At 42.1% G+C, this 24,967-nt stretch overlaps 1 long non-coding RNA gene across 3 annotated transcripts; it reads right to left on the bottom strand.

Annotated features, from left to right (window-relative positions):
* Window positions 1-3,547: 3,547 nt before the first annotated feature.
* On the bottom strand, window positions 3,548-7,757 carry LOC134450338 (uncharacterized). Of its 3 annotated transcripts, none has more exons than XR_010035074.1 (5): window positions 6,485-7,757; window positions 4,934-5,226; window positions 4,635-4,728; window positions 4,111-4,188; window positions 3,548-4,006 (listed from the first exon to the last, which is right to left on the bottom strand). It is a non-coding gene; the product is annotated as an uncharacterized LOC134450338 (long non-coding RNA). The 3 variants fall into 3 exon arrangements; XR_010035072.1 differs by having other exon boundaries at window positions 3,548-4,188; window positions 4,934-5,031; window positions 5,137-5,226; XR_010035071.1 differs by having other exon boundaries at window positions 3,548-4,188.
* Window positions 7,758-24,967: the final 17,210 nt, after the last annotated feature.

Here is a 24,967-nt window from a genome sequence, read left to right as displayed (position 1 = left end):
GTCTGAGCATTCTGGACCCTGCCGCTGCCAGACAGAGGTCGCCCAGGCTCAGGCTTTGTCCACGAGTAGTGTTATCACATAGGCAATCCTGGCTCGATCATTGGTATAGGTGGCTGCAGTTCGTATGTGAGCTGACATTGCGTGAGGAAATCCCGGCACTCACCCTGTTTGCCATCATATCGCTGTGGTGCTGGGAGGCAAGGTTGCCGATGTGGGTCCGAGGCCGCAGGATCTATGGCTTGGGCAGGGTGAACGGCAGGAATGGCAGGAGGGTCCACAGGAGGCTGGGTTGGAGGAACTGCAACAGGATGGACTGGAAGAGCTTGCAGAGGAGCTGTGGTCAGGCCCTGAAGGGCCATGGCAATTTGTTGTAGCATTTCTTCATGTCGTGTCAAAACATGTTGCTGGTTGGTTAACACTTCGCCATGTGTGTCCATAGTAGATCCAAAGCTGTTGAAAGTTGCTATCAACTTCTGGAAGTCCGAAAGCTGGCAGGGTTGAACATTCTCTGCTGGGTCGGTCATGATGGAGTCGACTCGGGAATTGAACCTAGGTCGCTGGCTTGGCAGGTTGGTCTGCTACCGTTATGCTACAGTTCAGATGGCTTGAAAAACACCCAAGTGGAGAGGTTCCAAAAATCAGAAGTTCCAAACGAAAAATGAAGTTCTCTTTTTATTTTTTCCAAAGCTCAGAAGATCCACAAAACTCAGAAGGTTCAGGTCAGAGGCATTCAGCATGAAAAAGAAACAAAAAATCCAGGATTAGCAAAAAATAGCAAAATTGGCTAAATATGCTTGATAAACACAAAAAGCTCTTCAAAAATTCAACAGTTCAAAAAGTAAGAGCATCAAAATCCAAAAAGCAAAAAGCCTCAGAAAGTTCAAGAGGAAAAGTTCAAGATAGCTCACCAGCAAAGTGTACGCGAGACAAAGACTCATGTTCACATGACAAACACAAATGGCAACAGGTGGTAGTGGAACACAAATGGAGGGAAAACTAAATGAGAAGGCGGGGCAGGATCACATAACAGAAAATAAGGCACATGTCAAATGAAAACAAACACACAATCAAAACAAAGGGAAATGACAGGTGTCCCACAGCGACCCCTAGTGGTGAGAAGAGCCATGGCACCTAACACAATTGCAGGGTTCCCACTCTTTTTCAAAAATCATTTTCCAGGACTATTTTTTGATAATTCAGGATAGATATTTGTCCGTCGGACGCACAATTTGGACATACACAGCGACACGCAATTAATTTCACAGATAATATGATAATGTGACTTTAAGGTTGAATTGAGTTGTAATAAATTAGTAATACAGCAACTTAGTGTTAGGGAAGAGGGTACGCCCACTATTCAAGTGGGTACGTCCAAAGACGATCTAGAGAAGACTGCTTACTGGCGTCATAAGAGCATAGTATGGCATGGTCGCAAGGGGAGTCACTTTCTTCTTCTGCGGGTAGCACTGGCAGCATGGTTAAGTGCTATGCCACTACCGCCAGGGCTGGAGTGTTGAACAGGTCATAGGACAACGTGAATTTGTGTCAGATGTCCTTAATTAACCCATGCAATTAACGCTGACAAACAGCTGTAATTAATTTAACCACAAAGTGAACATTGACAACGGACATCCCAATTTGAGCGGGCCGGAACTTGCAGCAGCCGCTCCGCCCACAATGCAATTCAAATTGCAAAGTTTCCAGTGTCACATGGTATGTTCCATTATTCGCCCTCTGTACTGTGTACCTTGTTTGAGTGCAGTGAAGTACCCTTTCCACCCTCCGCGATTCACGAGGCGAGTACATTCCGATTCCCGTTCTGTCTGATACACTTAACGGAAATGACGGTTGGTCGCGTGTCATCCGAGTTTACCAACCGCCAATATGCAATTCATTACGGAAGGCACTGTTCGTTATGCTGACACTTTTTAAAGTTACCCCTGCCTCTAATACACATGGCGATTGTCTTTGGAAATCAAAACTATGCTGTTATCACAGAGATTCAGCCGTTTGACAGATCTGACACTCAACTACGTAACAAACATGGCGGCCGTTGAGTGCGAAAAGTGTACACACAGCACGAAAAGGGGGATTTGTGACAATGAACTCGTCCCAAATCGCCCACGGACTTGCCTAACTTTCGTCTGATTTTGAGCGCTGAGAGAATGCGAAATTAACAGTTTTGGTGACACGTAAATCGCCCGGAAGCGAATCAAAGCCGTGGAGAGGTCTCACAGCAGGGTGTTAATGGCCCAACGATTAACATGAAAGGCAATGACAGCCAGCCCGGAACGCGGACTAGCCTTGCTCTTATTGGACGAAAAAGACACGTGACTCAAAGTAAAAGAGCTGCGCTGTTGGTTAGCAGTGTCGGCAGCTACGACCTTCTATTGGTCACGTTGGATTAATTTATGCATACCGTAGGCCTATACAGTAGGTCCGTATAATTATGCAAAAATTATTATTACTAATATACCTAGGTTGATTTTACTTTGTATATTCACATCATTATATTCACATCATTATAGACTGCACTGTGATGGGGCTTCAGCATGCATGATGTGAATTTATTGATAAAATGAAAATGAATGAAATGAAAATGATTTTTTTAAATGCTTTTAATATCACACCAAACAATGTACACACACTTAGACAGGAACCGTGCATTTCATAAAAATAAATAATTTAAAACTACACACATACCCTGCAAACAATATACTCTAGGCTATATGCAGTGATGTACAGTAGCCTACTCAGGTCACAAATGTACAACTCAGAAACAAACACGCATCTCTCTCCCAAGCGGCGTTTCCGATTGTCTCCCACGTCCTAACACTGGCCGTCAGAGCATTGAAGAAATCTTAATACTCAACAGCACTCAAATTTTGCCAAGTCGAACAGGTGAGGTCAGGCATAAACGCGTTGTCCTGACCGTCTGTTAAGACAAAGCGATGCGACACAGAAAAGACGGGCGGCTCTCCGTGCATAGTGACTAAAAGTTAGCATCAACTTTGAAAAAGGGTCAAGTCACCATCAGAAGAAAACGGCCGTCTTGTAAAACATGTGTTTGAGTGAAACGGTAGACGGTAGGGACTTTGCGAGGCTATTTATTTAATGCCTACATATAACGTGACCCAAAATGTCTCTAAGCTGCACGTTGCAATATAGCCAAGTATTCGAGAAAACCTGATGCAGCCAGAGTCCAACAACTTCAATGCACCAGAAGTGAATTCGCCTTCTAGTTGGGTGTGTGCGTCACGTGTATTTAATAGAATATATGCGCATGTACAATTACAATACAGCTACCTTATTACCTGGAATATTTTTGAGGGCTGATATTACAAAAAGCTAGTAGGTAATTTTACTTTTCTTTTCTCTACCTACCATTCAACCATGAGTGGTTGGCTCTGTCCACACACCAGTTTGAACTAAATAACTAAGAATTTATTTTATTTAATTTTTTTTGGGGGGGGGGGGGATGAAAGGGGAAAATAAGATGTAAAAAAAAAAACCAATTTGGCAAAAAATAAATCAAAAAAACTGAATGAGGAAAAATAAAACGGATTTCATAGGCCCCTACGACAGGTTAGGTTTGGGAAGGGCACAATTCATAAAACTCAGAAACATACAATGCTTTTTCAAAAAAAGGGTTCTATGTTCCCCGCTGCATCCAAGTAGACTGCTGCCACATTGCTAAGAGCAGGTTGTTATTACACCTCTGACAGGTTAGGTTTAAGGATAGTTTTAGTCAGGGCACATACAAAAATGGATTTGAGTAAAAGTTGTCAATTCATAGTAAATATGTGGTAAATATGAAAGTAAGAGGAAAAATAGTACAGGTACAGCATTTTAGTGCAGACTATACAGGTATGTACAATATTATAAAGTAAACATTGCTGTTGATTATGTTCTTCAGCCGCCAATCATGCCAGCAGGGTCTACTGAAGGTCTCTGGTCACTGCTTCCTCGTCATACTGCAACAGGCACTCAGTCTCACTTCTGGGAGCTGTAGAAATAACAAATAAATAAATACTTCGTCATGCACCTCATATTGACATAGCAAATATATCAATAAGCAAGACATATTGAGCCCAACAGGGATAATCTTACACTATATCAGTTTTCTGTGGTCTCTTGTAAGATTGCCCATCACCATCCTGCAGGACACTACCGTCTCCCTGCCAGGATCTGTAGGATGTAAGAAAATAAATCAAAACATAGCAATGCACAGCATTGACAACTTATCTATAAAGTAGCACAAGTCATATTGACAATGTAGGACAGGGGTGGGGAACCTATGTCTCTAGGGCCGTTTGCGACCCTTGAGGCTGTTTTATCCGGCCCCCGATATAATTTTAATGCAATTCCATCTTCACATGAAATATGACATATTTTGTAAAGGAATCTAAGAAAATACATTAGCAATACAATTAAGTTATATTCAGGGAACCTGAAGTTGGCGTTTGTTTAAATGTGGCTGCCTTCAATATAGGCCTAAAGTGAAAGGGAAAATCCTGGTTTGTGTTCATAGTACGGCCCTTGGAGGACTTTTATGGCCCCTCGGATGAATTTGAAGTGGCCATTCGAATGAGAAAGGTTCCCCAACCCTGACGTAGGCTATAGGTTAAGCTTACCCTCTTTCACTCTACTGTGCCCATTTCGGGTTGACCTCCACACGCGTCTGTAGCACAGCACACAGGATTGCAGGACACAGCATCCTGCAGGACACTGCAAAAAACAAGGGGAACGAATAAATGACCTGTCCAGTTCTATAAAAAAGAAAAGAAATTTGATGCAGTGCCAGAGCTGTGGTAAAAGTAACCTTGGTTGTATCATCTAGGACTAGGGTGTGTGTGAGTGTGTGGTAAATCCAGTGTTCACATTATTCAGATATGAGAATTAATTCATTAATTTAACTGATATCACCACATACCGATATCAGTGCCATTTCACCCTGCCAAGACACTGGACCTTCTATGATCAGGGCGTCCTCGTCATACTGCAGCAGGCACCCTGTTGTTTCTACAGCTCCTAGAAGAGAGACAAATAAATTAAATACTTCGCCATGCATCTCATATTGACATAGCTAATGTATCAATGAGCAAGTCATATTGGTCACAAAGAAGTTAATCTTACATTCTTTCAGTCTTCTATGGCAAGACTGCTCCTCATAAGAGCTGTTAGGCCTTCAAGTGACTCGTCTTCGCCATATTATGAGACAGCAGCCTGTGAAAACATGGTAAACAGAATAACCCATTAACCTTGGGTCCTAATATAATACATGGACATAAACTAGCCTACATTATTTATACAATGTCAGTAGACCTCCACGTGAAACAATAAGAAAAAGTGACCATGCATAATTTCAATTTCTTGAAGAGGCCAGCTACACTTATTTGTGCAACAAGTGCTGTTTTGAGGACCCATACGTTTTAAGGACATGCTGCCTGCCTACTGTTGCAAATGCCAGGGTGTTTCACATTGATTTCGGGGTGGCGTGCTCTATTGCAACACTTATTTGTGCAACAAGTGGTGTTTTGAGGACCCATACTTTTTAAGGACAGGTTGCCTACTGTTGCAAATGCCAGGGTATTTCACATTGATTTCCAAACTATTTCTTTCCTAACTACAGGGACGTTAGTCGAGTAATGACGCTACGACCAAGCTACTAGGGAATGTAATTAAACTAGTCGCTTCGCTACTGCCCAGCACTGAAAACCAACATACCCAGACGGCACACCAATCTTGCCAACGTCGCCTAGATGCATTTTTGCCGCTGTAAAATACATTGGCAAGACGTCCAAGCGTTAGTTCATCAGCGAAATGCCGGGCAGACGTGAAAAATGAGCAGTGCCCAGTAACTAGTTGATGAGCTAACGCAATAGCATGCTAACGTAGCCTTTGTCAATCTTAAGCGCTGGGAGATGGTCACTCCCATGTAAGATCACTCCCGGACGTGTAGTCCCAGGTGATTCTATCAATCCCAGGCGTTCTATCCCACCCGATTACATTTCTCGTATTATCATACACTACCACATACAAGCAATTCAGGGTTAGGTTTAGGGTTAAGGTAAGGGTTAGGTTTAGGGTACGTAACAAAAAAACTAACATCAAAAAGATAACTAGCTCGGTGGGCTCGATAGTCTGGCTAGTGGGAGCGAACCGACTGGGGATCGAACCGCGCTGGGAGCGACAAACTGGGAATCATCTTTAGGCAGGGGAAAGGCAATTGAGAACGAGCAATGTCAAACAACTTTCCATCAACAAGTATACTTAACATATTCACCGTTTCACTACTGCATTTTGTCATTACGATGCTCGCAAGTTATCAGAATTTACTAGCGTACAGCAGCAACAAGAGTAGTCACATTCATTGAGGGGACTTGTGCTACAACTTAGCAATGGCGGATCTGTGTTCAGAGGAGCTATTCAATCGCTCTTGAGTACTGAAACTTTAAACCACAGTTGAGTAAAATTTACTTACATGTATGTGAAGCCCATTTTCCGTTGGTATGTGAGGAACTTTCCCCCATATCGCCAAGAAACTTGTAACAGTGAAACCACACAGACAGCGCGTGGTGTTGTTCAGATAGGTCGGTGTTGTTGACCGCGGTAGATGGCTTCTTTGTGGCTTGTGTGTGGAATTCGCATTGTGCGAATTAGTTGTACTGCCACCTAAAGGCTTGGTGTAGAACTAATTTAACCAGAGACAGTCTGTTTTGAACTTCCTTGAACAATCCTTGCTAGTTCAGAATAATTTAAAAACCAGAGTGGCCAAGCACATTGATGTTTTTCCTCAAAAGCAGGGGTGAGGAACCTTTTTAATTCAAAGGGTCACTTCAAAATGTAGGCTATGTCCAAGAAAGATCATTCAGATGTTTCTATTCTGATTTCTATTCGGTTCATTTAAATGTTAGCACCGAATTGTTTGATCAACTTCATTTCTGAGCTTATAGTATCATAATAAAATGTACTGACAGCAGAGCTGTGGCTAGAAGAAAGGTTTAATGCAGGGGTGGGGAACCTTTTTCATTCGAAGGGCCACTTCAAATTCCTACCATGGTCATAAAATCCTCCGGGGGCCGTACTATGAACACAAATCAGGATTTCCCCATGAAATTTAGGCATATATAGACACCATTAGGCCTATATAGACATATAGACACCTTTAAAGGTAGACACATTTAAAACAGTCCCCACCTTTTCTAGGTCCCCTGAATATAGGCCTAACTTAATTGCATTGGAAATGTAATTTCTAAGATTCCTTTAGGCCTGCAAAATATGTCATAGGCCTATTTCATGTGAAGTTGCAAAACATTATAATGATATCAGGGGCCGGATAAAACGGCCTCAAGGGCCCTCGAGACATAGGTTCACTACCCCTGGTTTAATGGTTAGTGATTCTGAAAAACACCACTGGGCAGCGTGAACAAACATACACACAGACACACACACACACACATTTTAGTAAAAGGCCAAAAAATGCCCTAGGGCCCCCAACAATCCCGTTGCCTAGGGACCCCAAAATCCTAGAAACAGGCCTGCCGACCCCCCACTCCCTCCCACCCACCTGACCTCACCCCACCCCACCCCACTTGAAATTGACTGTAGCAGCTCCCGACCTGATCACTGGCATTTACATATTAAAGGCTCTCCTAAGAAGGGGATGGGAGGGGGGCATGGGGGAGCCGCAAATGCTGTGGCTTGAGGTATGAGGCAGTTTAAGGTGCAAAACTCATCCACATATTCCTCTTTTCATGCAGTGACAGTAACTCCACACTTCAAAAAATGTCCTTTTTGGGAGCGTTATCCGGGTAATTTACAGTACACTTCACTTTACCGTCGCGATTAGAAATGGAACACCCTGCGTACCCAAACACAGTGCGGAAAGGGCGGACAGTACGAGTAACACACCAACAATTTTTATCCATCATGGCGTTGCACCCACTGTCCATGCTTACGGTGTTCCCAGGCTACGCCCCTGTACTACACCGTTGCCAATACATTTTCCTGTGAAAGCGTTCTTATCCATTCTATATTCTTTGGGTACGTCCAAAGGTTTTGACCCGGGCTTGGGTAACTAATTTGTGACTGAAAATCACCAGCTGTCCCGCTAGTAGGAATCTGATGGAACTTGGCAACCACACCCCTGTCAAACTTCGCAAGCCCAGCACGTGCATCCTCTGTCGAAATGTTTTCTGATCCCCCAAGCGTTTATTCGGAATTAAAGTGCAATGTAAACTCACATCGTTATCTCAGAAATGAATCAATCAATAGTCTCTCTGTCTTACAGCCAAAATGAGTATACTTGGAATAAATGGGTTCTCCAGAGGACTTGACATTGATTTTTTTTACTCACCGACCACCACTGTGGCTAGTGGATTTACCGAGCCACTAGCCATTAAGTCTTTCTGCTAGCCAGAGTTTTGTTGCCAGTTTCTTTTGTCTTTGGAATATTCTTGCATGCAAAGAATTCATGCAACTACTATGATTTGACACACCGGTTGGTTGGTGCCAATGTCAAGCCTAGGTTCTCCATAAGAAATTCCTTTTTACTGTAGTCAGCCACAACGCTGATTTTTAGTAAATGTCTTCTGTCTGATACAGATTTTAGTTTTTTTAAAGTATCAGTAATGTGATGGGCTATCCCATGCAAACAGCCTTTGTTCCTGTGCTGTGCAGCTTACACACAGCATCAATGAACTTAAAGATCGCCTCTCAACGTTATTTCATTAATACTGCCGTGTTCCCCAATGTTATTGAATGTGTTACGCGTTGGTCCTGTTTTAAAAAACGCGCTGGTTGCTTTGTTTCAAGACGTTTTTGCAAGCTGGCAAGGTGGCTTGTGGAGAAACGAGAGAGTGTTCCGTGTTTCTCGTGGAAATGCGTCTGTGATTGGCTCACTCCTCCTGCTCTCGAAGAAACGCGTCTCTGATTGGCTCAGTCCTCAAGTTCTTGGAGAGAATGTAATGGCAAACAGAGTCGCCACTTCCCCTGGTGGTACTGCACTATAGGGGCGCCAGCGGAGGCGTGCAGGCTCCATTCAGGGCTGTGCTCTTTCGACAGCGACCCCTAGGCTTGCTGCAGGCACGGAGCAACCAGAGTGAGTTGGCTTTATGTATGAGGCTTTGTGCTGTGTGTGTACCTGAGAGTAGCAACCAGCTGATAGCTAAGCTAAGCTATGTTTCGGGCCACCAGACCTTGCTTGTTTTGAAAACAAGCAGAAAAAAATTACTCGACATGTTTTTAGATAAATGGGTCGATATAAACCTTTGTGGGCAACGCCTTCTTTCGACGTGACGAAACACAGAAAGGCTTTCGTGATTTGCTCGTTTCTCTGCATTATTTATGTAAATTGGGAAACACCGGGAAACACAGCCAGGAGAGTTGACGCACCGCTATGAGAGCCTTGCAAGTGAGTTTAACTTGGGGTGACCGTCCGATCTTCGAAAGGAGTGAGTAAAACTGAGTTTTATCGGAAGTTGGCCTTTAAAACAACCTCAACAGTCTAAATGGCAGAATTTGATAGAATGTTCACACAAGATTAGAATGTTCACAGTACTTGAATATTAAAGTGGAAATGAAGCACTGACAACTATTATCATTTTTTGGCGTCTTATTTATTTTCATAAACGAATGGATGTTCGTTGGACTGCATTTTTAAGTAGTTTTGCTGAAAAAATTACATGTTATTACCGAGTTTCGCCACAAGGGCGCAGCCATGTTCGACGCCTACGTAACGCGAATGGTAGAAGTTGGTGGCTAATGTAGCCTTCCATTCACTTAACGTTAGCGTATGCTACCTACAGCGCTAACTGACTCTAATCGTGGCAGTAAAATTGAATAAGGACGAGTGGTTCATTTTACATTGTCCCTGGATCTTATATGGTATAGACATACTATCAGATGAAAGAGAAATGCCAAGTGTCATTATCACTTTGTGTCAAAAAGCCTTTGCTACGAGCATGGTGGGATAGCTGCAGCCATCGACTCATTGCATTCACCATAGGACAGGAGTCAGGACTGTGGGACTGCTCGCTCTCATAGGTTTGTAGTGAGAGACCGTCACCAATAACGTCTTTTCCCTGCATTGTTGGACGCTAATCTGAAAGCCCATGTCGTGAAGTTGGCTATGTGCTCCAATTCAATCATAATTGAAAATAACTTGCAAAATTGGCCGAAGTTTGGAAAGCTTTGTGAAGGGAAGGGACGCAGCCTGTGTGTGGCTATCCCTCCCCTCTCTCCTCTCGCTCACGGAGTCGGAGGAGCTTTGGGGAGTTGATGTCACGGGAACTACACACATTAAACTATGATGGCCTAAATTAAGTTATGGCATGCTTATTAAAGTAGCTGCATCTATTGTATTAAACTATTTTGTTATTGAAGCCGCGAATGCATCCTCAAACTGGCTGGAATAGCGTTGTTGCCCTAGGGCTTGGGAGATGTGAAGTACAGTTAATTCAGGTGCTTGGAAAATGTTGGCGAAATCATCGGAAGATGAAGGTAGGGAACTGCAACATTGCACGATTATGAATTGTGATCATGTTGGCACGATCGTGCCAAATTTGTTAGCGACTTGTCACCTTAGCAAAAAAGCTGCTTGTTTACCTGTGGTTCATGTGATGGGATGTCTTGTCTGCCTTCATGCCTCATATTTGTTCTGTCCCACCCAAACACGTAGTCTTGCTTCATTTGGGTTAAGCAAATAAGCTCATAATCAGCAACGCAAGGCCCAAATGTTTAATTCACTACTATCATAACAGCATTAGAATAGTAACACTACCATTCGCGTGACGTCATCCGCTGTTGGCTGGAAACGTTAACAGAAACGTTACGTGTTTGTGCTTTATTTTTTTTATTAACGGGTTAAATGTCAGACTTCAAAAAAATATATATATATATGCTGGCTTATCTTACTGGTGTTATAGACCCCTATATTAGGTCACTGCTTCATTTCCTCTTTAAAGAGCCAGTCCAATAAAAGATGGCCAGGCATGGAAACGGGTCAGGGATGAAAAAGGTGAGAAAGGTGCGGCGTGGCGCGGTGGCACGGCGTGGCGCGGTGGCACGGAGTGGCGCGTGTGCTGCAGCGGTGCGCACACATGTGTGGTGTGCAGTGGCGTTTTTTGGGGATAGTGTTGTATAAGAGTCTTACTAGGGGGGTCTGGGGGCATGGTCTCCCATGGGAGAAAATTTGTTGAGAAAAATGTGATTATCCACAAGAAAACAGGCCACAATAGGCCGGGCGAAACTGAGAAAATAGAAAAGATTTTTTGTTTTGTTTTTTTGCTTTCTTATTATTTAAATTCTGGCATATTTACATGTTGTATCTTGATATAGCCTACAAATGTTCAATATCCATGGCCCCTATCTAATGAAATAAAACATTACATAGAACACAATAACTGTCAAATATTCTGCTCGGCTGCTGCCACAAAAGCAGCAAATTGTGTTAGATCACGACAATGGTCCAATATACAATCAAGACTTCCCAGGGCTTCCCAGACTTCATCATGGCAAGCCCCCTCTATACTTTAGTAGCCAAGATCTCAGACTTTTTGTTTGTGCAGTAGGCCTAACATCTGAATGGGTGAGGTTGCCAACCTCAAAATTTTCTCTTTGATGTGTAGGCTACTGAAACAAAAATAATATGCATAGTCACATAATCTAATGCAAAGTGAAAGTTAATGCAGATAGCGCATGCATGTGACACTGGACGCATCAGAATTTAGATGGCCATATGTTAGGTTTTGGAAAAATGTATATACCTGTAACTTAAGTTTCAGAGCCAAAAAGAGATTTATTGACCATTCAGTGAAGATGTATAGTTGGAGGAAAACGCTGCAACGTTTGCAATTTAAGTGTCTATGTTTATTGTACATCCATGCCCAATGCAAAGACATGGCAATGCCAGTGAACAAAAGCACCACCAATCAAGGTCAATGGCCTATTAACATGAAAACCATGTATTGGTCAGCGCACAAAAAGAGAACCTCAAACCACAGTGAGACGAGGGCAACATGTTGGTGGCCTAGTTGATCTTTAAAAAGGCCAAAGACCAGACCACACACATAGGCCAAACTGCACGCTGCATTTCATATTAAGTTGAAATTAAAGTTAGGCCTATAATGCACTTGTGTTTATTTAAATAGGCTATGTTATTTTGAATATAAGCTAATTAAATAAAATTGCACCAGGGTTCATTAATTTACTTTAAAACTTCCAACTGGTTGAAGGTGAAGTTTACCAAATTATAAGGCCTTTATCTGAACAGGTTCTGAATAAAATTTCCACTTCAGGAAAAATCTGATTGTCTGGCTAATTTGTCTTTTAGTCTAGGGTCTGTGCTTAATTTGACAGTGGAAAGCACTGCAATTAGCCAACCCAAAAATGTGCCTGTTCAAATTCTTCCAATATAGGCTTTCATCAATAATTATAATTGTACAACTATATTCACAGTGCAAAGACATGGCAATGCCAGTGAACAAAAGCACCACCAATCAAGGTCAATATAGCCTATAAACATTAGAAAACCATGTATTGGTCAGCACACCAAAATATACCAAACCAATTAACCAAAAAAAGCTGCGTCATCAGGCACTGGCAAGTCAAGGGTGGCGTGTCCAATACAACTGCATGTTAAAAATTACAGGAATTCTCCTTTACGTCTAGGTGTTCATGGCAGCAGTATCAGTTTGTTTCCCAGTATCACAGAGACAGCTAAGAGCAGAAGCATATAACCCAATAACAACAAAAACCTGAATCCTTACAAATGCATGGAAACAAATATGCAACTACTGTAAATCATTAACATGAATCAATCATGAGCATGAATCAATCATCAACAGAAATCAATTTAATCAAGACAGTAACGTCTATCATATAAGCATATGTCACAATAACAACAAAAATCAGAATCCTTACAAATGCGTGGAAACAACAAATATGCAACAAATTAAACCATATTATGTGTCGTTATTACTGTAACCAAGTCAGTACCTTCTATCATGCAATTCTTACACAGTAGCTAAGAATTGGTAATCCTCCTACCTCCTGTCGAAGAGCTGTCTGTGTACATGTAACGGCAACTTTGACTAGTGACCAGAAAGATTGGGGTCATTGACAGTGAACATTATGCTTGTCAGATGCTTTTGGTTTCACACATTTCTTTGTGACCAGGATGTGAGGCTCTTCATGGCTTGCAACAGCAAATGGCTGATGGTTACTAATGATACATCTTGCACGCCTCCCTGGGAGGGTGTTCGTGTGATACTGTGAGGGTGGGGTGTGAATGTGAGTGTGAAGAAGATTGGTGTTTTTCTTTTTAAAAAGTCTTGACTGTGAATAAGTTCTGTGCACCCCTGTTCGAGAACTACAAAATTATTCGGAATTAAAAACATAATGTAAACGCAAAACCTGAACCACCTCAAAACATTCTACTAATAAGAATAAGAATAGAACCTCCAACAAAATGGCATCCTCTGCCCCTCTGTGTATGCCTTTGCTGTAAGCTGGGCGGGGGTTTGGCACCCCACTGGGCTTCTGGGATGGGGTGGGGGAGAGGAGAGCACTGGGTGGAAGGCAGGGGTTGCTAAGCGCACATACAGCAGTGATGGCCGTTCTTATTTGATTCTCATTTCTTCTTAAACCTTAGCAGCATCAAAAAGCTGACTGTTCAACAATGCAGGGATGACTGGGGCAGTGACGACAACTGGAGGAGGGGGAAAGAGAGGGGGAGAGAGATAGAGAGAGGCATCACCAACTACAAACTCCTCAAACAACTGAAACAAGCTGCTGTAGCTTATGTGGAAGTGAAAGCCCATTGGGAAACTCGAACTCCCATTGTCACAGCACTCCACAGCAGAAAAGTGAACACTGCACACAACGAAATTGCATTTATGCCTCACCCGTGCAAGGGGGCAGCCCTCAGTGGCGCCCCTAGGCAGCAGTGCGGCGGGACGGTACCGTGCTCAGGGTACCTCAGTCATGGAGGAGGATGGGGGAGAGCACTGGTAGATTACTACCCCCACCAACCTGGCGGGTCGGCTGTCGAACTGCCTACCTTTGGGCTACAAGTTTGACGCCCTAACCGCTTACTCATGACTGCCCTCTTACCCATGACTGCCCTCTTACCCATGACTGCCCTACAATGTCCTGTACCACTGACGACGACAAAGTCCACCAGAGTCTCACCCTAAACACGCACACACGCACGTATATATGTACGCACACACGCATACACACACACCCCTAAAAAGTTTGCAATGCACCCCACTTCAACTCCTCCTCCCCACCTGTACCCCCACACCTCACATGTGATGTGCTACATAGATTGTAGAAACTGGTGGTCTCAAACAATTATGAATGGAACATGCTTGAAAGCGTCGAAGTGAACATTATAGCAGTTCCGTTTTGGCCACTACATACTTCTTTCCAACTGTTTTTAAACGGTATTAACACGATTGTGTGGTTGTAATTCTGATTGTGGTGAAAGTTGAAGAAGTACAACAAAACGACATGAATGTTCATATCAATTCATAACAGTAGGCCTACACAAATTGGTCACAGTCAAAAGCACTGAAAATCAACAGAAAGGTGAGCACATTATAGCATATTTATTCCGGAATCAACATACGGTACCAACCATATTGTGCTAAAAAAAAATGCATGGCTTTCCCACACGTTTAGCCTAAGTAAAAAGCCTAGCACGAGCATGAAAATGTGAAGGATTCTGGATATTGTCACGGTAAGCAGCAAGTGCACTTGGAAATTCTACAAATTAAGAGCGTGGCTCAGGATAGATTTTGAAGCATGCTTCACTTTGGAGTGAGTTGCGATGACATTAAATCCTCGAAAAATAGGTATTACTCGTCGTTTTCTCAAACAAAAAGACACATGCTTAACAGTCATGAAGCAGAATACAGACCCAAGGAACACATCTACTATGTACAGTGGAAAACATTGTGAAAAATATTTTGCTTATGATCTAACAAGATCACAACATCTTTGCGTCAACGTCATAGTTGTAAGACTGTGCTATATAAATACATTTTATATTGTATTGTATTGCATTGTAAGAAAAGTCAAACATACGGTAGGTAGTACTGTCAAATAGCTGAACAAAACAATACTAAATTGTTGTGATGGACAGCAGTGGAAAACGAGCAAAGTCCTCATCTACTGTGTGTTTGTCCCAGCCAGGACCAAGCATTGGTTCACATTGTAGATACAGGCGTGCTTCACTGTTGGTTCCCATTGTAGATACAGGTGTGCTTCACTGCTGGTTCCCATTGTAGATACAGGTGTGCCTCACTGTTGGTTCTCATTGCCGATACAGGTGTGCTTCACTGTTGGTTGTCATTGCAGATACAGGTGTGCCTCTGTTGGTTGAAAGTCCTGCTCTGCTGTTCCAAGGCCTGTCAGAGTTACTTGACTCCACTGTAGATCACACTGTCATTCTCAGCTCTGCCAACAGACAACATCATACAGCATTTACAAGTTGCACAGTTATGTCCAGTATTTTGCACATTTAGCATCAACTTTCTGAGTTGTCTGTAATGCAATAGAGTGGTCCTCGCCGATTTTATGATGTTTGCTGCTAACAAGATAATTAACATGATCATTACTGCTCGAGTCAAACCAAATAATTAGGAGATTTGGTGTAATGTGTCTGTTCACCCACCTGGTGGCAGCACCTCCTCTGTGAAACTGCACTGAAGCGTAGGTGATGGAGTCATCCTGCAGGGTAGTTTGGGGCTCCTTGGAGCGTTTCATCTTCTGAATCTGGACGGTGGCGTAGGTAACGTCATCTTGGTCATCTTGCTGTGTAGGGTCAGAGGTCACGGCCCTTGTTACCACGGCTGCGTACACAAGCCCAGAGTTACTCTGGTCAGGGGGAGAGAGGACAGATGAGGCAGAGAGTTCACATAGCCTACAGCAGTGCTCAAGATAATTACATGAGTCAGCCTTTGTCCTGCAGCTTAACCCGGGATGTCTTCCTTCTTCCTTCTCACCTGTGTGTCAGCCGTGGACCCTGCAGCCATCGTGCCGCTCTTCTTCCTGTTTACACAGGACAATTTCATACACTTTAATATGACATTATTTACAATTGGTAAGTAAAGCTGGAATTTTGAAGTAAATCAGTTAAAAACATCTTTACAATGTTTCAGGTCAGGAAAATATACTGTACCTAATTAAGTAGACAACTCCAAGTACCAGCAGAATGAGAAGGACCGGGGATACAGCTATGATGGCTGGCAGAATGAGACCATTGTGACGTTCTGTTGCTGAGGAAACAAAAAGAAAACAAAGACTAAACCTCACATTGCTCAAGGCCTGTAACCAATAGGCCTCTTCCCTGTAAATAACTGTAAGTCACTTTGGATAAAACTGCATATTTGCATTGTCATGATGCTGAAAATAATGACAACTGACTGAAATCACTTCAAAACTGGCCAACAAACAACAACATTCAATGATAAATCTTCTCTAGATCATTACTGCAACATATGGCAACATCACATCATATATTACCAAGAAACAAACAAACAACTACAAACAAATAGGAAAAAATACACACGCACAGTGATGGTGATGTGACCCGTCTTCCATTCCAGTTCTATCCTCGTCTGCAGTAAAGCTGAAGCCATCCTCTGGAGAAGAAGCCTCTGTGGTGTCTTTGGGGGTCACTACGTTACCGTCGTCTTTGCTCTCAGGATTCTCTGTCTGGGTACACTTGTGATGCGGAGCACCTACGGACATGCAACCAAATGTATATTAAACAACAACCAACATGAAAAATACTTTCATGGGTACAAGAAAGGCAATAAAACAAAAACGCCTCCAGTGTAAACCACAATGCACATTGTCATCATCACAAAAGAACATTTATTTTAAATGGCAGCAACCAGAATGGGCTCATAGCCTACACTTTCACTTTTTTAAATCATCATTTGGATGACTTTGTATGGATTTCACAAAGAAAGGGGTAAGATATTTGAGTGATTGTCAGAGCAATAAATAGCAACAGTAAACAGCAAAAGCATTAATAGCAATAAACAGCGAAAGACAACATCCTCCAAACTGTACTAACACACAGCAGGGGAGCGCTGTGCTTCACAGCGTGGTAGAGCACAGGAATAATTAGCCTTCTCAGACACCGGTATGGAGGATGTGGTTATGTATGGGAGTCGCTCTCCATTCTTGTACCAGATGTACTTTAGATCAGAGCCCAAGCTACAGGAGGCACTGCAGGTCACTTTAACTTGATTGGACTTCCTTATACCCGTTTCCTTTACAGTCAGATCTGAGTATCGAGAGGCAAGAGGGAGAAAGTGTGTTTACAACCCTCAGCATTTGCTAATAAGCTTGTGTGCAGAGCCCAGCTACCTGTGACAGACACTCTAATCCCAGATCCTCCTGTTATCCAGCTCAGGTGTAGAAATGTGTAAAAACGGAAATGATAAACACCAGCGTCTCTGTCTGAGATGTTGGATATATTCAGGCTGCAGGTGGGATAGTTGGAGTTACTGTGCTTTTTGACTACACCACTATTCTCTTTGTACCACTCTCCATCCATATACAATAGTGACCAGTTCTGGAATACGTATAGCTGCTGTACAGGAACCCAGGTGCTCCTTTAAGGAAACAGGCCGGAGTAGAGGTGCGCCGGTAGGTCATACTCCATCCACATTGTACAGCTGAAACACAAAAACATGAAAAAGCGGGGGGCACTGGCGCAGCTCGCCAAGCCCCCCACATTTGGGCTTACACTGCCCACGGGGGCCCCGGTTCAAATCCAGCCGGGGTCATTTCCAAATCCCACCCCATCTCTCTCACCCACACGCTTCCTGTCACCATCTCCGACTGTCCTATCAAATAAAGGTATNAAAGCCCCTAAAAAATATATTATTATTTTTTTATTTTTTTATGAAAATGCCAAGTACATAAGCGCGCAAGCACACACGCATATACCTGTACACACGTGTGCACACCAAGGCTTGACATAAAATGTTTAGCTCATCGGTCTATGTGGCTACTGGTTTTCCTGCGACACTAGCCAGTCAGCCTTTCTACAAACCACAGTTTTTGTTATCAGTATTCTTTCTTTACCATGAAATGTCGCAGGGGTGGGGAACCTACGTATGACTCAAGGACGTTTTATCCGGTCCCGGATATATTTTTTATGTTATGCAGCTTCCCGTGAAATATGACATGTTTGATAAAGGTATCTTAGAAATTACATTTGCAATGCAATTAAGTTATATTTCAGTAGCCTGATAAACCAGCCGTAATGTGAGATTGGATGTGTAATTTATACCACTCCAACGATGTGAGGTCAGATTTTCTTACATTACCTGGTAGACTCAGGAGCAGGCTTGCCAATAACACACCTTCACAACACATGGCTCTTTGCCTATAAGAAAAGTGCTTGGATAATTTCACATGGTAAATGCATTCAATTTGGTAACACTTTCTATGAACCCTCTTCATAAGGGTTTATAATACTTATGACTGTAGATATATACAGTAAGACATTACGTATGGTCAATTTTGTCATAATAGGTTTTAAACCTTTATAAAGTTCAGAATAACAAACTCACCATAATGTCTTATAAGGACAGTAATTAGTACACAGACTTGTGAATGTTTGTGTCAATCATTATAAAGTCTCATGATGGCATTATAGCCCTTTATGGATGGATTTCAAACTCTTATGAGGAGTTCTTAATTATTTCTGTGAGTCGCAGCATTAAAGGTGGCAGGTAAAGATCTTGACAGTGTCTGTGCATGACCTGGGTCTTGAGGACTACAGAGTAAAACTTTGCTTCTCAACATACTCTAAATGTCATGCCAAAAATGATTGGTGTTGTTAAGTATCTACTGATGTTACCTGAAATTTTGGATGATGTTTGGATATTTGTTTTAAAATGTGAATAGAAAATTAATATATATAAAAAACAAACCTATGCCCTCATTACAATGGCCAGGCTCTCGGGCAGGCCTGAAGAAAAAAAAGCTGCGTTTTCTGGCACTGTCAAGTCAAGGGTGGCCTAAGCACTACAACTGCATGTTAAAAGTGACAGGAATTCTCCTTTAAATAGGTGTTCATTGCACCAGTATCAGATTGTTTCTCAGTATCAGAGAGACAGCTAAGAGCCGAGGCAGATGTCCCAATAACAATCCTTCCAAATGCATGGAAACAAACAACAGCAACTACTGTAAATCATGAACATGAATCAATCATCAACAGAAATCCATTTATTCAAGACAGTAACTTCATACGTAATTTTTACACAGTAAGAGCTGATCATTTTCCTGCCTCCTGTCGAAGAGCTGTCTGCCTTTTTTGACCAGTGATCAGAGAGACTGTGGTCAACGACAGTGAAGAGAATGCTCATTAGATGCCTTTGGTCTCACACATTTGGCATTTTAAGGCCTGTTTACGTGCAGATGCACAGTACATCAGTTAGCTGTTACTAACCACACAGACTTTTTCATACCAGTCACATCTGTCAGGCCTCATGTGCTGAGGGCATTTGACACTTCATCGGTAGGCCCGGCAAGAGCTTTGGCAGGGCCCAGGGCAAACTCAACCGAATGGGCCCCACCCACCACATACATGATACAATGTAATAATGAGGACCCAGTTCTGGGGGCCCTCTCCCTTTGCCCAGGACAACTGACCCCTTTGTCCAACTCCACCACCCCATCTGCCTCCCTGATTATCAGTGACAGTCAGTTTGACAGTCATCAGTGTACTGTCAAGGCAAAAGTACAGTAAAAAAAAAAAAAAAAACCTTTGAGATTAATTACCCTAATGAGCGTGAATCAATAAGAACAATAAAAACACACCTTAAAGAAGTAAAATAAGCATAAGAAACAAATACGTACATATTGGTCAGAAATGTTATCAGCATAGGGCAATATTCTCTTGGGTTCTTTCTCTCTAGCACACAGGGCATATAAGCAAACAACAGGACATGTGCAATTAATACAGTGGCTTTCAACATTTCTTGATCCAAGGCACACAACGACAAAAATGCCAAGGCGCAAGTTGTAAAAAATAACAAAAATAACATAAAAAGTAACTGTTAAAATAAGAGAAATAACACAAACATCAGTAAAAAATAACACAATAATGAGGAAAAACAACACCCCAATGCCTAATGAACAAATCATTCTATAATTTTCACAAAACACCAGATGATCTCTCACAGCACACCACTGTTCCCCGGCACAGTTGGTTAGAAAAAAAAACGCTGACTTAGTAGCACAAATGCTGCTGGCTACAACCCTTTGACCTCTTCATTGTGAAACATTGTGTACCTCAATCCCATCATGGCATATTTTGTTGTAATATATGTTATTATTGTCAATTATAATCATCTTCCTTTTCAAAGAAAATTCTTGTCCAAGGGGATAACAAATAACCAAATAGTTATAACTTGGCTCCAAGGTGATGTTGACAGTCTCTGTCAAATAACATTAAATAAAATTGTCACCACTACGTGGCATGTACACATTTCTAACAATGTAGACCAAAGCTGCATTGTGGTTCCATCATGCACTCTAACCTACTCAACTTGCTCAAAGCAACAGCGTTTTGGTTTTATCACGTCTATCAACATTTCTTTGCTAAGTGCACAACCCTTTACCCCAGAACATCTCGTCTTGTTTTTTTCACAGAATCATTATCTAAAACAGAATCTTGTCTGAAGACATGTACAATCTGTATGTCTGAGTGTCTGCTACACAGTTAGCAACAGGGAACACGTAGGCCTACAATGTGTTGCCTGATTATCATTGACTTTCAAATTTCGTACTGAGATGTTAGTCTGACCAAGTCCCAACAGAACTTCTCTACTTAAACCACATCACCGCCTCGAACACGCCTCTACCCAAGGCCGTTGGAGCTGCTCAAAGTTGATTGCTTTCCGACAAAGTGGGTGGAGTTCCCGATTTCCAGCACAAAGTTCGCCTGTTCCGTTTTCTTTCTTATACAAGTTTTTTTGGCCTTTTTCTATATGTGCGCTACACCTGCAATTTAACTCTTTTTATGCCATTCATCACCCAAAAATCACCACAGGTTTTTTTTTTTTGCAGAACAACACAGTCTACCTCACTAGGTCCAGTGGAATAACTATTGTAACAACCATCATGAAGGCCTACTGCTGTTGAACACCATGAATGTTCTACTACATTTACTTTTGACATCTCTATGTAAAGTGAAAAGAAAATAAAGGTCCGCAACACTGTTAAATGCTCCCAAATATGTAATGGCACGACGTTTCGGACTAACCGTCCTTCATCAAAGTGGTTTGATGAAGGACGGTTAGTCCGAAACGTCGTGCCATTAAATATTTGGGAGCATTTAACAGTGTTGCGGACCTTTATTTTCTTTTCACTTATCTTACGTTTGGTCCAGCACCTGTGCCACTGATGTGCGTGCATTCTTTGACTTTCTGGATCTCTATGTAAAGCACACAAACTGTTACATGAAAGTGTCACAAGTGATGACAGTACAAAGTAATAACAATAGGAGTAGGCTAAGTAGGCCAATAGGTCGGTGTAAAGATAAGATAATTCAGCATCCACAACCAACTCTTGACAATCATGAGCATGATGAGACACTAGAGAAGCTCAACCTCATTAAATGACAATTCAATACAGCAGGAGTACTAGAATGAATAAAATGTTAATCTCTAAAATCATGTCTAATATTGGTGCTTCATGCCGAGATCCTTCAGCTCCATGTGTGTCTCTCTCCCCTGCAGAGTCTCATACACCGAGTCCTCAGCTGTTCTCTGGAGAGGCATGTATGTGGCATCCTCACTCTTCACAGCCTGTTAGAGAGAGAGAGAGAGAGAGAGAGAGAGAGAGAGAGAGAGAGAGAGAGAGAGAGAGAGAGAGAGAGAGAGAGAGAGAGAGAGAGAGAGAGAGAGAGAGAGAGAGAGGCGCACAAAAGACAAGGACAACCCAAGAGATTTCCTGTCATGTCTTAAAAAGAGTACTGTACTTTGACAGAATTATAGATTTAAATTTAACCACTCACCTGAAGAGTGTCATACTCAGGCTGAGGCAATCGGCTGCTGGGGTCCAGTGCTGTGTATGTGTCATCATTCGAAACAGGATGAACAGCCTGTGGAAAACATTAGAGGTACATTTGATGACTGGACAAACTAACATAAATATCTAAAATCACTAAATTGTACGTCATCCTACATTGTGCTCCTTTAAATATGTCAACATTATCAGGGAGAGAGAGAGAGAGAGAGAGAGAGAGAGAGAGAGAGAGAGAGAGAGAGAGAGAGAGAGAGAGAGAGAGAGAGAGAGAGAGAGAGAAAGAAAGAAAGACAACACAAGTGATTCCCTCTCATGTTTCACTACTATTTTGGCAAAGTTATGAAATCCAATGAGTGTATACTCACCTGAAGAGTGTCATACTCAGACCCAGGGGTTAAACTGCTGGGGTTGAGTGCTGCGTACGTGTCATCATTGGAACAAGACTGAACAGCCTGTATTGAATAGAAGAGTATGAGCCTGTATGAACAGCAGCATTTCTCATATTCTCAGATTAAGTACACGTGATGAGTGGACAAACTACAGTGTATGGTGTCAGACCCATCAGCAGTATTTCTCACATTTTTGCACAATAAAAGTCAGTATTCCCACTAAATATCTCACCTGTGTGGTGCTATTTCCAGTTCTTTCATTGGAAGCATTGACAGGATTCTTCCTCCTGTGTTGTAGAAGGCAAGGCAAGGCAATTTTATTTCTAAAGCGCATTTCGTACACAGAGTAATTCAATGTGTGTGTGTGTGTGCGCTTTAGGAGGAAGAAGAAGAAGAAGAAGAAGAAGAAGAAGAAGAAGAAGAAGAAGAAGAAGAAGAAGAAGAAGAAGAAGAAGAAGAAGAAAAAAACATCAACAACAACAACAACAAAAACAACAACAAGAAGTTACCTGCATTGCACAACACCAAGTATCAACATGAGGATGCCTATGCTGCTGGGGATTGCAACTAGCAGGTTCACAGAAGCATCTCCTGTGACTATGTCTTGCTCTGTAAATAAAGTTATAAAGATTTCATTTTGCATGGGCTACAACTTCATCACTCATCTTACATTGGCATCAGCAAAGTTAAAAACCCAAATGTACAAGCTGTAGTGGCATCATGATTCCAAAGATGTGACAAAAAAACTGATGTACTGGAGTACCTGCTATAATCATATGTAAAACACTTTTTCAGGGATATTGTGGTTTTTGGATGCAAACACTTTCAAGGAACAGCATTAAACATTGGTAAATGTTCTCCAAATCATTGGGTAATCATGAGGAAAAAAATAAGCGATGTGCAGCATGAGTTTGTAGTTATGGAATAGTACCTGGAAATATGACTTCAACGTTAGTAATGGGTGAGTAATGGGAGCCATACTGATTGTGTGCTGCACAATAGTAAAACCCCTCATCTCCAGACACCAACACTAAGTTACTGGTGTTCCCTGTAGCTCGAAGAGCAGGTCCACTATCAGTCTCCTTGAACCAGGTGTAGGTGTGAATTGGTGGATTGGCATCACTGTTGCAGGCTAAGGTGACTGAATCTTCTGATGATTTACTGGGGGTGCTGAGCACCAGTGATGTGTTCTTTGGGGGGTCTGAAATACACACATAGGGAATCACATGCTGAATCACATAGTTATGAAAGGAAATACATTGAAAACAAACAAAATTTGGATAATGAAATGATGGATGACGGAAAAATGAAATGAAATATAGGAATGGAATTATGATTCATAATAGGGCTGCACAATGAATCAAAAGTAATCGAAAATCGTGATAAAATCGTGAAATTGAAGTTGTGATTTCAATCGTGATTTAGTCGTGGCAGGAGTGACCCACCTTTGAAGCCAGAACATACTGACAGGCTGGTGTTTCTGGCCAGAAATCTGTCCACCTAAGTTTCATGCTATTGCCTTTACATAATTATTGCAATTCATTTTATTTTGCTCATCCCGTATATAATTAATTCTTGGTTTTATTTCATCTTGCTATAATTTTCAAAAAAATCAGCAAAAAATCAATAATCGTGATTAATAATCGTGAGTACGATTTTGACCAAAATAATCGTGATTCTGATTTTTTCCATAATCGTGCAGCCCTAATTCATAATGCAACATTACTTACAGAAGACGTCAATGGACAACGCTGTAGAATAATTGAATCCAACTGAGTTCTTCACTCTGCAGTAGTAATGTCCAGTGTCCTTTGTGGCGATGTTGGGGATGTCATAGTTTTGACTTGATCCGATGGGAGTTTCACCACTGTTGGTTTTGTACCAGGTGTAGGTGTGTATGGGTGGGTTGGCATCACTCCTGCAGGTCAGAGTCACTGAATCCCCTTCCACAATGTTACCAGAAGGGCTGATCGATGCAGAAGTATTCCTTGGAGAATCTATATTATAGGTAAAAAAACCGTTTGAATTGCACTGAAATACATTTTCATGAAAGAAAATAATTGTACATTACAGCCGCACTTACAGAAAACAGTCACATTTGATGGCAGAGAGTCACTGTGTCCTATTATGTTTGTCCCTCTGCAGTAGTAATGTCCAGTGTCCTTTGTGGCGATGTTGGGGATGTCATAGTTTTGACCTGATCCAATGGGAGTTTCACCACTGGTGGTCTTGTACCAGGTGTAGGTGTGTACGGGTGGGTTGGCATCACTGCTGCAGGTCAGAGTCACTGAGTCCCCTTCCACTATGTTACCAGCTGGGCTGATTGACACAGCGGTTTTCTTTGGAGGGTCTAAACATATGAGATAAGTTATGAAATTTAAAAGTTGACATGAACAAGCAAGAACTGATTTTAGTCTGATGTCTGCAATATGATGCACTCACACTGGACAATCAGGATCATTCCAGGTGACTGATAATTCTCATGCCCCTGTACAGCACAGGAATAGCTGCCT

This window comes from Engraulis encrasicolus, chromosome 1, assembly GCF_034702125.1.
Source record: "Engraulis encrasicolus isolate BLACKSEA-1 chromosome 1, IST_EnEncr_1.0, whole genome shotgun sequence".
Classification (NCBI taxonomy): Eukaryota; Metazoa; Chordata; class Actinopteri; order Clupeiformes; family Engraulidae; genus Engraulis; species Engraulis encrasicolus.
The sequence above is the reverse complement of the archived record's forward strand: the minus strand, read 5'-3'. Positions and strand labels throughout refer to the sequence as shown.